General features: G+C 41.8%; 1 protein-coding gene and 1 long non-coding RNA gene across 7 annotated transcripts in view; one reads left to right on the forward strand and one right to left on the reverse strand.

Annotated features, from left to right (window-relative positions):
- Positions 1–17,061, forward strand: part of ARHGEF11 (Rho guanine nucleotide exchange factor 11) — a 114,021-nt gene that overhangs the window by 7,499 nt on the left and 89,461 nt on the right. The window lies entirely within an intron of this gene.
- LOC145507514 (uncharacterized) lies at positions 7,417–8,522 on the reverse strand. The gene is made up of 2 exons (XR_014054910.1): positions 8,133–8,522; positions 7,417–7,708 (listed from the first exon to the last, which is right to left on the reverse strand). It is a non-coding gene; the product is annotated as an uncharacterized LOC145507514 (long non-coding RNA).

Raw genomic sequence — 17,061 nt, forward strand, 5'->3', positions numbered from 1 at the left:
AAGCGCCAAGTCCTAACCACTGGACCACCAGGGAATTTCCTCCTTTGCTATTATTTAAGCCCATCTTCCTGCCTTTTACTTCTGATTTCAGCACAGGCCCTAAAGTCACTTGTATCCCTCTGTCATCTTTAATGACTACTTCAAGATTCTTCTCTTTCTAAAGAATAGCAAACTAAGATGTGGCTCTGTGAGAAAGGAGCTTCGAGAAGTGCAGAGAGAAGTGACTTCACTCAGTCTTGATTTTCAGCACTTTCTTCTCCACTATTTAAAGCTACCATAAAATGGTGCAGTGGAATCTGTAGTCACCAGTCGTGGCCTGGCATCGAATCACAGAGGAAACAGGACCAATCTAACAGCCTTCCAGATGATGACCTGTGATCAGAGGCGCTTGCAGTCAGTCAGTTGGCTGGCAGACAGTTATCAAATAGCTCCATGCTCAGCTCAGTTCTTAGTGTTCTGGTAGATAATTTGCAAGAATGTGGAGCTTACATTCTTGTTGGGAAATGTAATTAATGAAGCAGCATAAAACAATAAAAAGATAGTACATCATTGCTGAATCTTGATGTATACCAAAAAGGTACATTTTAGAGACAAGGAAGAAGTTGGTGCTAATGAGAACAGCCAGGGGAGGGGTAGTTAGATATTATTTAAGTCAAGGAAAGAGAGGAGGATGTTTCAGACAAGGGGAACAACAAAGGCAAAGTTCTGGTGTAGAATCAAGCATGAAGGTGGCCTCAGGGTGGTAGAGTGTTGGTCTTTGTAGAGCAGAGAGAAGTTAGGTTGTCAGGGTGAGTATGGTGGGAGGGTGGGGAGGGGATAAAGATATTCAGATTGATGTGGTAGGAAATGAGAACCAGTGAGGTTTGTGTAATATATGGTGATGAAAAGAATATTTAAAAAGAGAATTCTGATATTATGTAAATGAGACAGCAAAAGATAATGTGAGAGCAAAGAAGAAGGGCAGGATTTGAAAGACATTTTGGAAGGAAAATCAACAAGGTATGGTTGTTAAGGCTGAATGAAATTTGGTTCCGAAGTTTTTGGAGACTGGCTGACTAGAAGGGTAGTGCTATTGCTCGAGAGAATGAGACCATCCTTAAAAGTCATTCCACCTCCCATGGGTACCCAGCCATTCACTGAACACAGCATATCAAATGATACTTATCTTGCTAAGGCCTTTAGGTTAGGCTGTTTCTACCAAATAGTATTATTTATTTATTTACCAAATAGTTTTAAGAGTTCTTCTAAAGGAAGGGAGAGAAGGGAGTGAATTCTTCGAGATTCCCTTAGGAAATAGGTCATGATTTGAGGAGATTAACATGTATTTGAAATCCTGATTAATTAATCATACCCCACTTACAGCAGACCAAACTCCAGGGCTCAAGAGCTGTCTCTGCAGAAACCACCCTAGTAGCATGATTATAGAGGGGACAGGACTTGAAGCTAGAAGAGCTTTGTGTGAGCCCCAGCTCAGCCGCTAACTAGCTGTGAGATCAGAACGATTTGTATAAAAGCGTTTGGTGAATTCTATAGTGCCAAACATATGGTTAGTATTGTTGAGGCATTTGGTTTGGCAGGGACCCCAGATTGGCCTGAACTTTCCTCAGTTGCCACCGGAAGACCTGTGCTAAGGTGCTGAGACCTCTGCTGATTCTAAACAAGACTGACAGGCATGGCTCTGGGAACATACAGAACAAACACAGGATGTACTAGTTAAAAATTGGATGCAGAAGGTTCTGTCCCAAGGAGTTCCTTTTTTTTTTGCTGGAAACTTTTGTTCAGTGTCTTTCCTTTCCAGCCCAAACTCCCCAAGTTAGGATCCACACTTGCTTCAATTCAGCCCACATCTCACTAATTGTAGGTCTTGTTACTGTCCCCTAAGATCCCGCCTCGGGTAGGCCAGCCTGTTTCCTAGACCCCATCACTCTTTCCACATCTTTATGTGCATCTTATCTTTCTCTTCGAAGCTCTCCTTAATCTTAGTTTCTTCAAGGAGGCCTTTTCTGGTTAATATCATCAACTCTATAGTACGTTTATATTATTCAGCATTCCTTTTGCACATCCATATAGCAAATGCACTTTTACTACCTTTTTAAAAAGTTATTTATTTATTTATTTTTGGCTGCCCTTGATCTTCATTGCTGCGCATGGGCTTTCCCTCATTGCGGTGAGCAGGGGCTACTGTCTAGTTGCAGAGCACAGGCTTCTCTTTGCAGTGGCTTCTCTTGTTGCAAAGCACTTGCTCTAGGCCACACAGGCTCAGTGGTTGCGGTGCCCGGGCTTGGTTGCCCCATGGCATGTGGAGTCTTCGGGGAGCAGGGACGGAACCTGGGCCCCCTGCCTTGACAAGTGGATTCCTAACCATTGTACCACCAGGAAAGTCCCTCTTACACCTTTCATATGTTGATATAAAATACTTTATGTCAAGTTCTAGCAGAATCACTAGCACATGGTCTACTATTATAAATAAATATTGGGTGCTTTTCCATTCTTTGCATGATTTATGTTGATTATTGTGTCCTTTCATGTTTCTTGGGGTTCAGAAGCAATGTCTCTTAATATTTTCATCTTTCTAGATTGTCTTCTAGTGCCCAGTAGAGTTCTCTTTATATGAGTTGTATTCCTCCCTGCAGTTACCTGACTTGAATTGTCGTTCATTCTTGACATTCCCAGTTCCCTCCATGCCTACCCAAGGGATTTCAGTTCCCTCCAGGCCTACCCAAGGGATTTCAAGAAAGCAGCACTAAACACGGCTTCCCAGGTGGCTCAGTGGTCAAAAAAAAAAAAACATTAGCCTGCCAATGCAGGAGACACAGGAGACTCGGGTTGGATTTCTGGGTCCGGAAGAGCCCCTGAAAAAGGAAATGGCAACCCATTCCAGTATTCTTGCCTGGAGAATCCCATGGGCAGAGGAGCCTGGCGGGCTACAGTCCATGGGATCTTGAAGAGTTGGACATGACTGAGCAACCAGCACACACTCAACTCTCAACATCGCTGCTAGGCGTGGAGACCAAGAATTCCATGTTCTTATTGGGTGCTAGGTCCTGGGCATTTGGTATTTCTTTTAGGGGCAGAACAGCCTTGAGGTTGTTTGCCTCCAGCTTCTCCCAGTTCTCAGGGGATTTCCCCACTGGCCGCTTGATTTCAGAGCTGCTGTTCCCTGCAGGGGTCTGACGGCACTGGCCCGCCCTGCCATTGTCCTGCCTGCCCCAGGCTGGCCCCATTCATTTCCCAGAGCACAGCCCTCAGAAGCTTTCCTCCAAGAGACTGCTGCTGCAGAGAAAGGCCACTGTTGTTCTGGGGGGAGGTGGCTGGAGAGAGTGTAGTAAATAGCTTTGTGAATGGGACCTTGTATGAGGCTAGAACCGCAGACCCTTTTCTCCTCAGAGCCCTAGGGATGGGGGCAGAAAGCCACTAGGACTTCAGTGTGTTCACAGGAACAGGGTCTGGGGTTTAGGAATACTCATGCTATCCCTCAAATAGTGGCATTGGTCCATTTAAGAAGTCTTCACTGGCTGGTGCCCGTCAAAGCACTAGGATTCAACATGCATAAGTTGCTTACCCTGCCCTCTAGGAGGCATGAGGGAACAGGAATTGTATGATACCACCCTGAACTCTTCTGTGAAATCAGTTGAGTCACATGGGAGACCATCAAGAAGCTTTCCTGGAGGAAGTGACCTTTAATTGAGGCCTGAAAATGAGAGCCAGGCTTGAGTGAGGGAAAGTCCAGGCAGAGGGGACAACATGTGCTGAAGACAGAAGGCAAGAAAGGGCCTGGAGTGACAGGAGCTGAAAACAGCTATGGTCTAAAGAGAGGTGGTGGGCAGTCTTAGTCATTCATTCATGTCCGCCTCTTTGCGACCTCATGGACTGGAGCCCACCAGGCTCCTCTGTCCATGGGATTCTCCAAGCAAGAATACTGGAGTGGGTTGTCATTTCCTCCTCCAAGAGATCGAACCCAGGTCTCCTGCATTGCAGGTGGATTCTTTCCTGCTGAGCCACCCGGGAAGCCCCTACACTGAGACTTTAGAACAATTAATTAGATGAAACAGGAGAGTAGGCAGGGAGCTAGGGCTCCATGTAATCTTCCTTGTTAGGGGTTTGGACTTTATCCTGAGGGCAGTGGAGGAGCATTACAAGACAAGTAGAGAGTGACATGGTCAGATATGCTTTTAAAAACTAACAAGATCACCCCGACTGCAATGTGGACCTTCACATTGAAAGAATGAAGAACAAAGAGAGGGAGGACAAATTAGGAGCCCACTGCAGTAATGTGGGCAGGAGGTGAGGGTAGCATCTACTAGGGAAGTGACAGTGGAGATGGAGAAAAATGAAGTCTAAGTGGTTGGTTTTGTGAAGGAGAGTTGAGGCACAGATGGCAGTCTTATTCTTGGCTTGGGCTGCTGGGTGGTACTGTTCATTCATTTTCGGCTGAGTGGGGTCTTAGTGGCAGCATGCGGTATCTTTAGTTGTGGCCCAGGGACTCTCGAGTTGTAGCCTGCAGGCTTAGTTGCCTCAAGGTACGTGGGATCTTAGTTCTGAGATCAAGGAAACCAGGGATGGAGCCTGCATCCCTTGCATTGGAAGGCGGATTCTTAACCACTGATCCACAAGGAAAAGTCCCTGGGTGGTACTCTTCAGTGAAAAGGGGAATTCAAGAGGAAGAGTGTGATTGAGGGAAGTCCCTTTTGGGCATGATGAGTTTGAAGTGCCTGTGGGTGATCACAGGGAAGGTGTTAAGCAGGCCAGCAGCTGGTTACACAGGCCTGGAGGTCAGGCAAGTGTGTGGGGGTGTGGTCATCAACATCTGGACAGAACAGTGAATGTATGAGGTTGTCCGGGGACAGGGTGTAGAGTGAGAAGAGAGCCTTGGACAGAACCCTGAGGGGCACTGCTTCAAAAGGGAGGCAGAGGAAGAGGATCCCACACAAGAGACTGGTGGGGAGTGGCAGGAGAACAGCAGTTAGGGCAGTGTGGAATCTCAGAAATGAGGGGAGGGAGTGGCCAACGGTGTCAAGTGCTCCCAGGGGGCAAAGGATGGAAAGGATAGAGAAGTGTCTGGATTTAGTAACTAGGAGGGTTTTCATGGCCCTGGGAATGGGAGAGGAGCCAGTTTGGAATGAGTTTAAGAGGGAAGAGGAGGTGAGGAAAGGGTGATATAGTCTGGTCAATTCTTTTATGAAATTTAGTCAGAAAGAGGAGGGAAAAATGTAGCCCATTAGTCTCCAATAATAGGCCTTTGAGTTCCTTTTTTCCAGGTAGAACTAGGTTGTTTTTAAGTCAGAGTTTGGTGTATATCTAGAGTGGTAGAGGCAGGAGGGGAGATGTGTGACAGGATTAAAGGAAAGATTAGAGTCAAGAGAAGTCAGTTTTTAAAGTAGGAGAGAACACAACTGATAGAGAAGGATGGAGGTTTTAGTGCCAAGATAAGAGTGCCATAATGAAGGCGCTTCTTTGTATTTCTGCCCTGTGGTATGGAGTTTGTAAAGTGTTCTTGGTCTGTTATCTTTTTGAGATAGTCTGGGCAAGTATTTGCATTCCCATATTATAGGTGGGGAAACAAGCTCAGGGAGGCTTTAATGACTTGTCTAAGTCTGTAAACTAGTAAGTAATGGAGTTGGATTAAAAAAAAAAAAAATCTGTGCTTACAAAGCTCTAGCCTCGTGCTCTTTCCATTTTCCTGTCCCCCTGACCAAGCTCACGGTAAAATGTACATCTTTGAGGGAGCCAGACATCAGGTTTGCTTGACACAAATAAAGGGTGCCCTCCAGGAAGATAGATTGGTTGATCAGGAACCAAGTCTCTTGAGTGTTTAATCTCTTCCCAGTAAGCTTTCCTTGTCCATGGCTCCCTGGTAGTACCTGAGGTTTGCATTCACTATTCAAGGGGAAGAAAACTTCCCTCCTTCTCTGCCTCCTGGTTGGTTAATGATGGGGAAAAAATGGCACTTGGGGGCCAGGTAAGTTCAGTGACATTGGGAAGAATAAAATCTCAGAAGTGACTCAGCATTCTTTCACTAAGCAATGTGGCACCTTTAAGCTATTCAAGGATCTTATCTATGTGTACCCTATGGTACCTGGGACTGTGTAGTGAATGGATGCTCAGTAAAGTTGCACTAAATGAATAGATGTGTGTGCACGCATGTGCATGTGTACTCGGTCGAGTCTGACTTTTTTGTGATCCCATGGACTGTAGACCACTAGGCTCCTCTGTCAGGGATTTTCAGGCAAGAATACTGGAGCAGGTTGCCATTTCTTTCTCCATGGCATCTTCCCAACCCAGGGATTGAACCCGACTCTCTTGTGCCTCCTGCCTTGGCAGACAGATTCTTTACTACTACCCCACGTGGGAAGCCCCCTAAATGAATGGGTATGATTTTTTAATTAACACCTTTATGATATATAACTCACATACCATCACTACTTTAGGATATACAGTTTAGTGGTTTTTAGTATATTCACAGTTATGCAAACATCTCTATTATCTCATTCCAAGAAATTTTCATCACCCCAAAAGGAACTTCATACCCCTTAGCAGTCATTCCCCTCACCACCCTGCTAGCCCTAAGCAACCATGAATCTACTTTCTGTAAATTTGCCTATTCTGGACATTTCCCATACATGGAATCATATAATATGTGGCCTTTTGTGCCTGACTTCTTTCACACATATTTTTCCAAGTTCATCCATCTATGTTGTAGCAAATATCAGTGTTTTATTCCTTTTTATGGCCAAGAAACATTCCATTGTATGGATATACTACCTTTTGTTTATCCATTCATCAACTCATGGGCATTTGGGCCATTTCTGCTGCTTGATTATGATGCATAATGCTGCTGTGAACATTTGTGTGCAAGTTTTTGTGTGGATGTATCTTTTCATTTTTCTTGGGTATATACATAGGGTGGGAATTGCTGGATCATATGGTATTTTAGTGTTCAGCATTTTAAGGAACTGCCGAACTATTTTCCAAAGTGGCTAAACCATTGTACATTCCCACCAACGAATTGAGAATCCAGTTTTCTCACATCTTCACCAGTGGTTGTTTTACTGTCTGTCTTTTGATGATAGCCATCCTACTGGGTATAAAGTAGTATCTCATTGTGATTTTGATTTGCATTTTCTTAATGACTAGTGGAGCTTCCCAGGTGCTGCTAATGGTAAAGAACCCACCTGCCAACGTTCAATCCCTGGGCCGGGAACATCCCCTGGAGGATGGCATGGCAATCCACTCCAGTATTCTTGCCTGGAGAATCCCCTCAGACAGAGGAACCTGGCAGGCTACAGTCCGTAGGATCACACAGAGTCAGACATGATTGAAGCAAGGACGCATGCAATGACAAGTGATGTTGAGCATCTTTTCGTGTGCTTGTTGGCAGTTTGCATATCTTCTTAAGAGAAATGTCTATTCAGATTCTTTGTCCATTTTTTGTTAATTTGTCTTTTTATTGTTGAGTAATGGATAGTTTTATGCTAAGTCACTTAACCTCGCTAGGCCTCACTCAGTTTCATCAATCGTAAAATGGGAAAGTTGGATTTGATCTCTGAGATCCCCCCAACTCTCATGTTATTTAATCTGTGGAACTTCGGTCACTCTTTTAAGGTTCTGCTCACCAGATTGCAGTGTAGATTAGTTGTTAGGAGTATGAATTTTGTGTCAAATAGACCTGGGTTTCCTGTTACTCAGTCCCTCTCAGCCTCAGTTTCTCCTGTTGGAAAATGAGAAAAAAAGTATTTTTCTCATAGGTTTCTTCCAGAAATTAAGTAAAAAATTAAGTACTTTTCTTGCAAAAAAAATAATGCATGTAAAGTGCTTAGCAAAATACCTGACATAGGTAAGAGTTGGCAGGTAGTGCTAGTGGTAAAGAATCTGCCTGCCAGTGCAGGAGGCACAAGAAACACGGGTTCAATCCCTGGGTTGGGAAGATCCCCTAGAGAAGGAAATGGCTACCCACTCCAGTATTCTTCCCTGGAAAATCCCATGGACCGAGGAGCCTGGTGGGCTACAGTCCTTGAGGTCACAAAGAGTCAGACATGACTGAGGACACACACACCCACACATCTCCTTACTACCTCATATTTTAAAGTCTCCAGTTGGATGAGCCAGGTCCTCATTCCTTAGGTATGACTTACCTGTCCTGATCACAGAGGCTTTGCACAGATCAGTGTTGTTCAAGTTATCCATTGCTGCATGGCAAACCACCCCAAACAGTGGCTTAACATAACATTAATTATTTTGTTCACAGTTCTGGGGGTTGACTGGGTTGAGCTAAGCAGTTGTTCCCGGTTGGGATCTCTCACCCAGGTAGAGTTATATAGGGGCCGACCTGGCCTGGGGCTTCAAAGGTCTCTTCACTGTGGCCTCTGTGTTGGGAAGACGCAAACAGCTGGGAGCTGAAACAGCTGGAGCTCCTGCACTCTGTGGTTCTCTCTCTCTTTTTCTCTCTCTGGAATCTCCAGATTCTCTTTCCACATGGTGGGATCGGAGTAGCCAGACTTCTTAAAGAGTGACTGAAGGCTCCCAGAGCAGGCATCCCAAGACGTTTGCAGAGGCTGCATCCCCCTTTATGAGCTAGCCTCAGAGGTCACTTCGTGTCACTTTTGCCTTACTCTCATGAGCTGAGGGAGTCACAAAGGCCTGGCCAGGATCAGGGAAGGGATATAGACTCGGCTTCCTGATGGGAAGTGGCAAGGCTCTGGAAGAGCATGGATGGGAAATTTTGTTGTGGTTACTTTTGAAAAATTCAATTTGCTGCAGTTACTTAACTTCTTTACAGTTAATTTTTGTCCCTCCTGTCCTTCAAATACCAGTTCAAAACTTCCTTACAAGTGAAGTCTTACCTGACTAATTCCTTGATTCAGGTTTCTTCTTTTTCCTATATCTCTCACCACATAAATTGCTGTTGATTTTTTTATATGACATCTGCTTATCTTTTCCGTCATGTATAAATACTCCCATAGTACTTACAACTGGACTCTGGACTCTTTAAATGGTGTCAAGTGAAAGTGAAAGTGAAGTTGCTCAGTTGTGTTCGACTCTTTGCGACCGCATGGACTGTAGCCTACCAGGCTCCTCTGTCCATGGGATTTTCAAGGCAAGAGTACTGGAGTGGGTTGCCATTTCCTTCTCCAGAAATGGTGTCAGCTAGTGCCCTAAATTCTCCAGTTGGGATTTTTCCAGTAGCTTTAATCGGTTAGTGTTCAAGTGTTGACTGGTTCTCTGTTGGTTAAAGGTTCTTGCAATTTTTCAGACTAACTGCTAACTCTAATCCATCTGGCTCTTTAGGGAAATCCAAATTCTACACCCTTTTGTTCTCTCATAGGACACTACATCTAGCCATATAAGTATATAGAAGAGTAGATAGGGAAGATCCATAGTAACAGCTGGCAGGTGTCCAGTACTTTACCATTTTTTTGAAAAGTGCTTTAACAGTCATTCTGATACACACTTATTACAGTTATTGTTCTCCTTTACATATGAGAACACTGAGGTCCATGGGAGCTGAGACTTGAAATCACCACTGTAGTGAACCTAGGTCCCTGGCTCTAAATCCTGGGCTTCCTCCTCTTGATTGAGAAGGATGTCTAGTTTGGCCGTGCTGTAACACTCTTAATCACCCAGAGCTCCAGGGAGCCCCACGGAACTCATCTCAGAAATGAGGACTCTGGGACTCTGAGTTGTGTTTTCCTCCTGTGGTCTTGCCTCGGCTGCTTTTATTCTTTATACCAGAGATTGAGTTGCTTGGGAGCTCTGTGAGCTTGGTTACTTTGGAAAGGGTGCTCCCAGTTGGAAAGTGTATGTGTGTGTGTCTGTGTGTGTGTATGTTCCAGGAGGAGGGTCTGAGACATAGTGCTTACAGGATAGGAAGCACAGAATGATAGGAAAGTAGCTAGAGAAGATAGAGAAAGAAAATCTCTCAATTTAACTTTAACTGATTAACTTTAAAGTTGTCTTGTCTTCAGTTAGAAGAGTAATGTCAGATGCAAAACTGACGCTTCCTCTGCATCTGACCCTGGTGGTGATTTGCCTCTGCCTCCAAATTGATACTTGTGTCATCAGGGGCTCTTCACTAAGAGTCTGCTTCATTTCATTTCCTGTCTTGGTGATCAAATGCTTGGGGAGTTTTATTAAGGTACTTTTGGAGGAACTGGGACACAAACCAGGCAAAGGATGAGAACCACTTAATGTAATAATCCTTGCAGTACGAAGCATTTACACAGTGCTTTTATTCCTCAAAGCACTTTTCCGTCTATTGTTGTGCTTTAACCTCACTGTGTACTTGTGGGGAAGAGCCAGGGCATGAGGGAGGCATCTCTCTTCAGTTGACTTAGTTTCTCTCTCCTTCTCTCCTTCCTTGGAGCTGGGTTCCCCCAGGACACATTGTTTTGATTGCTTTTTCCAGCTTTTGGAATTGTCTCCTTTCTGATATAGCTTATCTCCTGTCTTTCTCATGAATGGAGTGCCTTCCCTTCCTGGTGGTAATTAACAGGGGAGCCCACTCATCTGTGTGGCCATCCTGTCTGTCACTATCAGTCTCATGGAGAGCCTTTTATATGAAAGCTACAAGATTAGAAAATAGATTGACTGAAGCACAAGGATTACCAACTCAGAGGGCTAAGAACCTGCAGCTTCAGGAGGGCATGGCATGGAGGAGGGGTGGTGAGGAGGGGAGGATGAGATAACTAGCTGGCAGCATGAGTCCTGCTGGAATCTGAGGCTCTTCTCCCCTCTCTGCCAGACTTTCCCCTCGTCTCATATCCATCAGCATTTACTCTGGCCCCATGTTATGTACTCTTCTAGATGCCTTGGGAAAGAGAATGGAGACAAGTGGTTCCTGACTTTAGGGAACCTAAAGGTTGCTTGGGAAGACACCTGCAAGAGACCTCAGAACCCTTAAGCAGCATAATACTTTACTGGAATGGGGAGTTAAAGTCATCTTAGCCCACCCCTAGGAAGCTTATTGGAGAAGGAAATGGCAACCCACTTCAGTATTCTTGCCTGGAGAATCCCGTGGACAGAGGAGCCTGGGAGGGGGGCTGCAGTCATTGGAGTCGCAAAGAGTCGGACACTGTTGAAGCGACTTAGCACGCAAGGTAGAGATAAGGAATCTCCTCTGCTTTCTGATCTTAACTTCAAGTCTGGCAGTTCACTGACTTCAAGAAGAAATGTTTATTGATCCCAAGTTGGTATGTCAGCATTGTGCTAGAGGTTATAGGTATTTAATATTTATCAACAGATATTTAACCTGAGGTATGTGTTCAAAAAATAGGAAATGAGTAATAAAGGAATAGTCACTCCAGATTCGAGAAGTGATGTATCTGATACCCTCTTTTAAAAGATTTTCTCTTATTAAGAATAGACTAGGTGTTCAGGAGAAAAGCAGAAAGGACTATTAAGCTATTGCAGAAATCTAGGCAGGAGATGATGGGCATAAATACTGAGTCAAAAATCTCTGTTGTTTTTATTGTGGCATAGGTACAAACATCTTTTTTCCCCTTAGCTAGCACACTGTGCTTTATTTTTTTAAATTAATTACTTTAATTGGAGGATAATTACCTTACAATATTGTGGGTTTTGCCATACATCGACATGAATCAGCCATGGGTGCACATGTGTCCCCCCAATCCTGAACCCCCCTCCCACCTTCCTCCCCACCCCATCCCTCTGGGTTGTCCCAGAGCACCCACTTTGAGTGCCCTGCTTCATGCATTGAACTTATACTGGTCGTCTGTTTTACGTATGGTAATATACATGTTTAATTGCTAGTCTCTTAAAATCATCCCACCCTCGCCTTCTTCCACAGAGTCCAAAAGTCTGTTCTTTACATCTGTGCCTCTTTTGCTGCTATGCATGTAGTATCATCATTACCCTTTCTAAATTCCGTATATATGTGTTAATATACTATATTGGTGTTTCTCTTTCTGATTTACTTCACTCTGTATATTAGGCTCCACTTTCATCCACCTCATTAGAACTGACTGAAATTCAATCCTTTTTATAGCTGAGTAATATTCCATTGTGTATATGTACCACAACTTCCTTATCCATTCGTCTGCCCATAGACATCCTGGTTGCTTCCATGTCCTGGCTACTGTAAACAGTGCTGCAGTGAACATTGGGGTACATGTATCTCTTTCAGTTCTGGTTTCCTTGGTGTGTATGCCCAGCAGTGGGATTGCTGGGAGTTTTATTTTTAAAATTGAGGTAAAATTAACATAATATAAAATTAACCATCTAAAATGTACAGTTCAGTGGCATTAAGTACATTCATAGTGTTGTACAGCCATCACTTCTCTCTAGTTCCAAAATGCTTCATCTCCCCAAAGGGAAACCCCTTACTCATTAGCAGTCATTCCCTATTCTCTCTTCTCCCCTACTTCTACAAATATCTTAAAGTTGGGAATAGGATAGGTTTCAATGGGGTTTTGTTCCCTTCCCCCATACGTCTTATCTTTAATTATCTTTATTGGTCAAAGATGAAAAGGGAATTGTTATAAATAAACCCTAAAGTCAAGAGATAAAAATACATTAGATGTAAAATACATAATAGACTGGGCGTTTCCCATACCTGCAGACAAGACTTTTGAGGATTAGTGAACTAGCTGATTTAATTGCTACTTCATCTAACCTTCATGACTTCACAATCCACAGCCATTTATTTGTATGATAATAATCCCTTGTGTTTGTGCATTACTTTGCAGTTTTACAGTTTGAGTATTTTCACACATACATCTTTTTTTTAAAAAAAATAACAGCTTTATTGAAATACAATTCACATGTCATAAAATTCACCCTCAAGTGTGCAACCATCACCACTGTCTAGTACCAGACACTTTCATCACCCCCCAAAAAAAACCGTCATACCCATTAGCAGTTGCTCTCCATTCCCCTCTCCCCACAGCCTCAGGCAAACACTAATCTACTTTCTATCTCTATAGATTTGCTTATTCAGGACACATCATATAAATAGAGTCATACAATTTTTGTTCTTTTGTGTCTGGTTTATTTCACCTGGCATATTTTCAGGTTGCATCTATTTTGTAGCATTTATCAAACTTTTATTCCTTTTTATGGCTGAATAATACTGTATTCCATTGTGTATATGTACCATCTTTTTATCTATCACCTGCTGATGGACACTTGGGTTGTTTCCACATTTTGGTGATTGATGAATAATACTGTTACTAACATTGGCATACAGGTATGTTTGAGTCCCTCTTTGCAGTTCTCTTGAGTACATATACCTCACAGGAGAATGACTAGATCATATGATAGCCCTGTATTTAGCATTTTGAGAAACTGCTGAACTGTCTTCCAAAGTGGCTGTGCCATTTTTGCATTCCCACCAGCAATCTGTGATGGTTTCTGTTTCTCTGTATCCTCTCCAACACTTGTCATTATAATCTCATTGTTTTGATTTGCATTTCCTTAATGACTAATGATGTTGAGCATCTTTTTGTGTGCCTGCTCATTGTATATTTTCTTTAGAGAAATGTCTTATGCCAAACCAACCTTGCATTCCTGGGGTAAATCCCACTTGGTTGTGGTATATAATCCTTTTTACATGTTGCTGAATAATGTATACTAACATTTTGATGGTAATCTTTGTACATAGCGTCTTATTTAATCTTTAGAACAGCATTGTGAGATTAGGGTTCTCATGAAAAAACTGAAGATTAAATTAAGCAGTTTTCATGTGACTGCATAGTGTCAGGACTAGAATAGGAAATTTTGAATTCAGTCTGATTTTCTTACCACTGCTTTACTTTGCTCATCTTTTTAGCATAGATAACCAACAGTTGTTTTCATTTTTGGACTGATTTTTCTTTTTTGAAATCCCATCACGGTTACTCAGATTTAAAACTCCCATTACATGGCCACACAATTAAGACTTAATGTTAGATGCATTTTGAATGATAATAAAATTTATATTGTTGATGGTTATTAATTTGATTTTAAATGTGTCCTCGTCACTGTCTCTTTTTAAATGACAAGCATTGCAGAGCAAGGATGCAGGTGTGATTCTTCTTTCTTTTTTAGTGCTCAGCATGCGCTGTGCCCAAATAAATACTCAATAAAGGCTCCAGGACTGGAAGGATGCATCTGTGTAGCGCCCCTCTGAAAGCATCAAGCACAGCATATGCTGCTGGCCTGAAGTCCTGGTGTCTTCCTGAACGGTTCTCTTCTACCTGAGCTGTGTGCCCCAATCACACCTGTCTCTCTGCCTCCTTCCTAAATAGCAACTACATCAGAGATTGTAATTGCTGAGAATTTAGTGACAGAATCTCAGCATTAGATCTTTGGCTTCTTTCATCTTTTCTGATGTGTACATAAGCAAGGCTATAGCACATTCCACGTTGAAGCACAAGCATTTAGAGACCCAGAAAGGCTCTTCTGGAGAGCTAAGGGGAGTGAGTGGGGAGCACCTGGGCAGATACTTACTTGTAAGTGTATAACAATGGTGGATATGTATCAATGCTTTTGAGTTCTAATTGTCTACATGTAATTCAACTGCTCTATCCATGTCATCATTGTAATTTATCCTTGCCACCTGTGAACTCCTTAGCTCCTGCTCTAGTATAAAATAAGGGGAGAGGAGGAAGAAAGTTTATTTTAACGTTAGTCAGAGCCCAACATTCCTAAGAATATATCTTCTGTAAAACAGTGCCACGTGTTAAGTTACAAAGGGAAATGAAAATGCTTTTTAGATTATGTATTTTTGCTGATTATTTGTGCTGCCTCTCCAAATGTCGGTATTTGGGAGTTGCCTGTGCATCACTTGATTAAATAATCATTTGTTGTGTCAACAGATAAAATTGAAGAGTGTACATATTGTGATTTTCTCCTATTTTAAGTCCAGAAGCCATTGCCTCATTTTAAGGTCTAGCAGCACTGTGACACGAATACTAAACAGAAGGTCTTTGGACAGAGTTGTGTTACCAGTTAATAGAGACTGCCTGCATGTCTTATCATTGAAAAGAGCAGTGTTTAGTTTCCAGTGGACCCAGAATATTTTTCCCTCGCACTTATTGCATTTTTTTTTTCTTTTAATAGTTTTGTTCTGGTATATTTGATCTACAATCAATGCACACGTTTAAGGTGTATAATTCGATACATTTTGACATTGTGTACATCTGTGACACTGTCCCTATAGTCAAGAAAAGGAACATACCCATCAGCCCCCAGAAGTTTCCTCGTGCCTTTTTGTATCTCATTCATTCTTTTCTCTTCTTTCCCATCCCCAGGAAACTGCCCTTGGGGATTTCTTTCACTGTAGATTTAGTTCACATCTTCTGTAACTGTGTAAGTGGAATTATATTCTATGTCCTTCTTTCTTGCCTGACTTCTTTTCACTCAGCACAGTTATTTGAGGTTAATCCATGTTTTTGTATGTATCAGTAGTGTATTCTTTTTTATTGCTGAATTTTATTCCATTGTGCTGAGTTTCAGTCCATTTTATGGATAATTTGTGTATCCATTCTCCTGTTGATGGACATTTGGGCTACCACAGATAAAACTGCTATGAATATTTATGTATGATCTTTGTGCTGACACCTGTTCTCGTTTTTCTTGTGTAAACCCTAGGAAAGGATTGGCTGGGTTATATCTTAAGAAATTGCCAAACAAAATAAAAGAAATTGCCAAATTGTTTTCCAAAGTGGTTTTACAATTTTACTTTCCTACTAGCAATGTATCAAAGGTCCAGTTGTTCTGTGTCTTGGCCAGCACTTGGTATGGTCAGTCTTTTTAATTTTAACCATATTAATGTGTATGTAGTAGTATCTTATTGTGGTTTTAATTTGCATATCCCTGATGACTAATGATGCTGAACATTTTTTATGTGCCTGTTTACCATGCATATGTCCTCTTTGATAAAGTGTTTGTTTAGGTCTTTTGTCCATTTCTTAATTGAGCATAATTGCTCAGTATTAACTCAGTTATTAAAATGTAAGAGTTCTTTGTATACACTAGACACAATTTCTTTGTCAGATATGCTTTGGCAACTACCTTCTCCCAGTGACATACTTTTTCATTTTTGTAACAATGTTTTTTAAAACTAGTTTCAGATTCACATGCAGCAAAATAATGTCTTTGAAGAGCAAATATTCTTAATTTTGATAAATCCAGTATATAAATTTTTTTCTTTTATAATTTATACTCATTGCATTTATTAAGTAAATCTTTGCCAAATTCAAAGTAAGATTTTCTCCCAGAAGTTTTATGGTTCTGGCTCTTAAATTAAATCTATGCCTTACTTTTAATTATTTTCAGTAAGGTGTGAAATAAGTGTTGAGGTTATTTGTCTCTTTTGATGTATGAATGTCTAGTAGTTCTAGCACTGTTTATTGAAAAGAGTATTCTTTTCTCACTGAGTTGCCTTGGTACCTTTGCTGAAAATCAGCTGATCATATATGTCATCTGGTCTCTACTTTGTTCCATTAAATCTGTCAGTAACACTGGTTTGGTTATCATAGTTTTATAGTCTTGGTATCAGATGATACAAGTTTTGTAGCATTCTTTTATTTTCGGAATTATCTTTTCATTTTCATGTAGATTTTAAAATCAGCTTGTCAGTTTTTACAAAAATGCCTTTTGGAGTTACAATTGAAATTGTGTTGAAACCTGTATCAGTTTGGAGGATTGGCATCTTAACAGTATTCAGTCTTTTGATCTATGAACATTGTATATTTCTCCATTTAGGTCTTTAATTTCTCTCAGCAGTGTTTTTTAGTTGTTAGTGTACAGGTGTTGTACATCTTTTGTCAGATTTATCCCTAAATATTTCATATTTTGAATGCCATTTTAAATGATAGTTTTTAAATATCAATTTTCAGTTAATTTTTTGTCCATATGAACAGATACAGTTGGGCTTCCCAAGTGATGCAATGGTAAAGAATCCACCTGCCAATGCAAGAGACGAAGGAGATGCAGATTTAATCCCTGGCTTGGGAAAATCTCCTAGAAAAGGAACTAGCAACCCACTCCAGTATTCTTGCCTGGATTCCTAGCACAGAGGAGCCTGGCGGTCTGCAGTCCATGGGGTCACGAAGAGTCGTACAC

The sequence above is a fragment of the Giraffa tippelskirchi genome, chromosome 5 (genome assembly GCF_054371585.1).
Source record: "Giraffa tippelskirchi isolate mGirTip1 chromosome 5, T2T-mGirTip1v1.2.pri, whole genome shotgun sequence".
Taxonomy (NCBI): domain Eukaryota; kingdom Metazoa; phylum Chordata; class Mammalia; order Artiodactyla; family Giraffidae; genus Giraffa; species Giraffa tippelskirchi.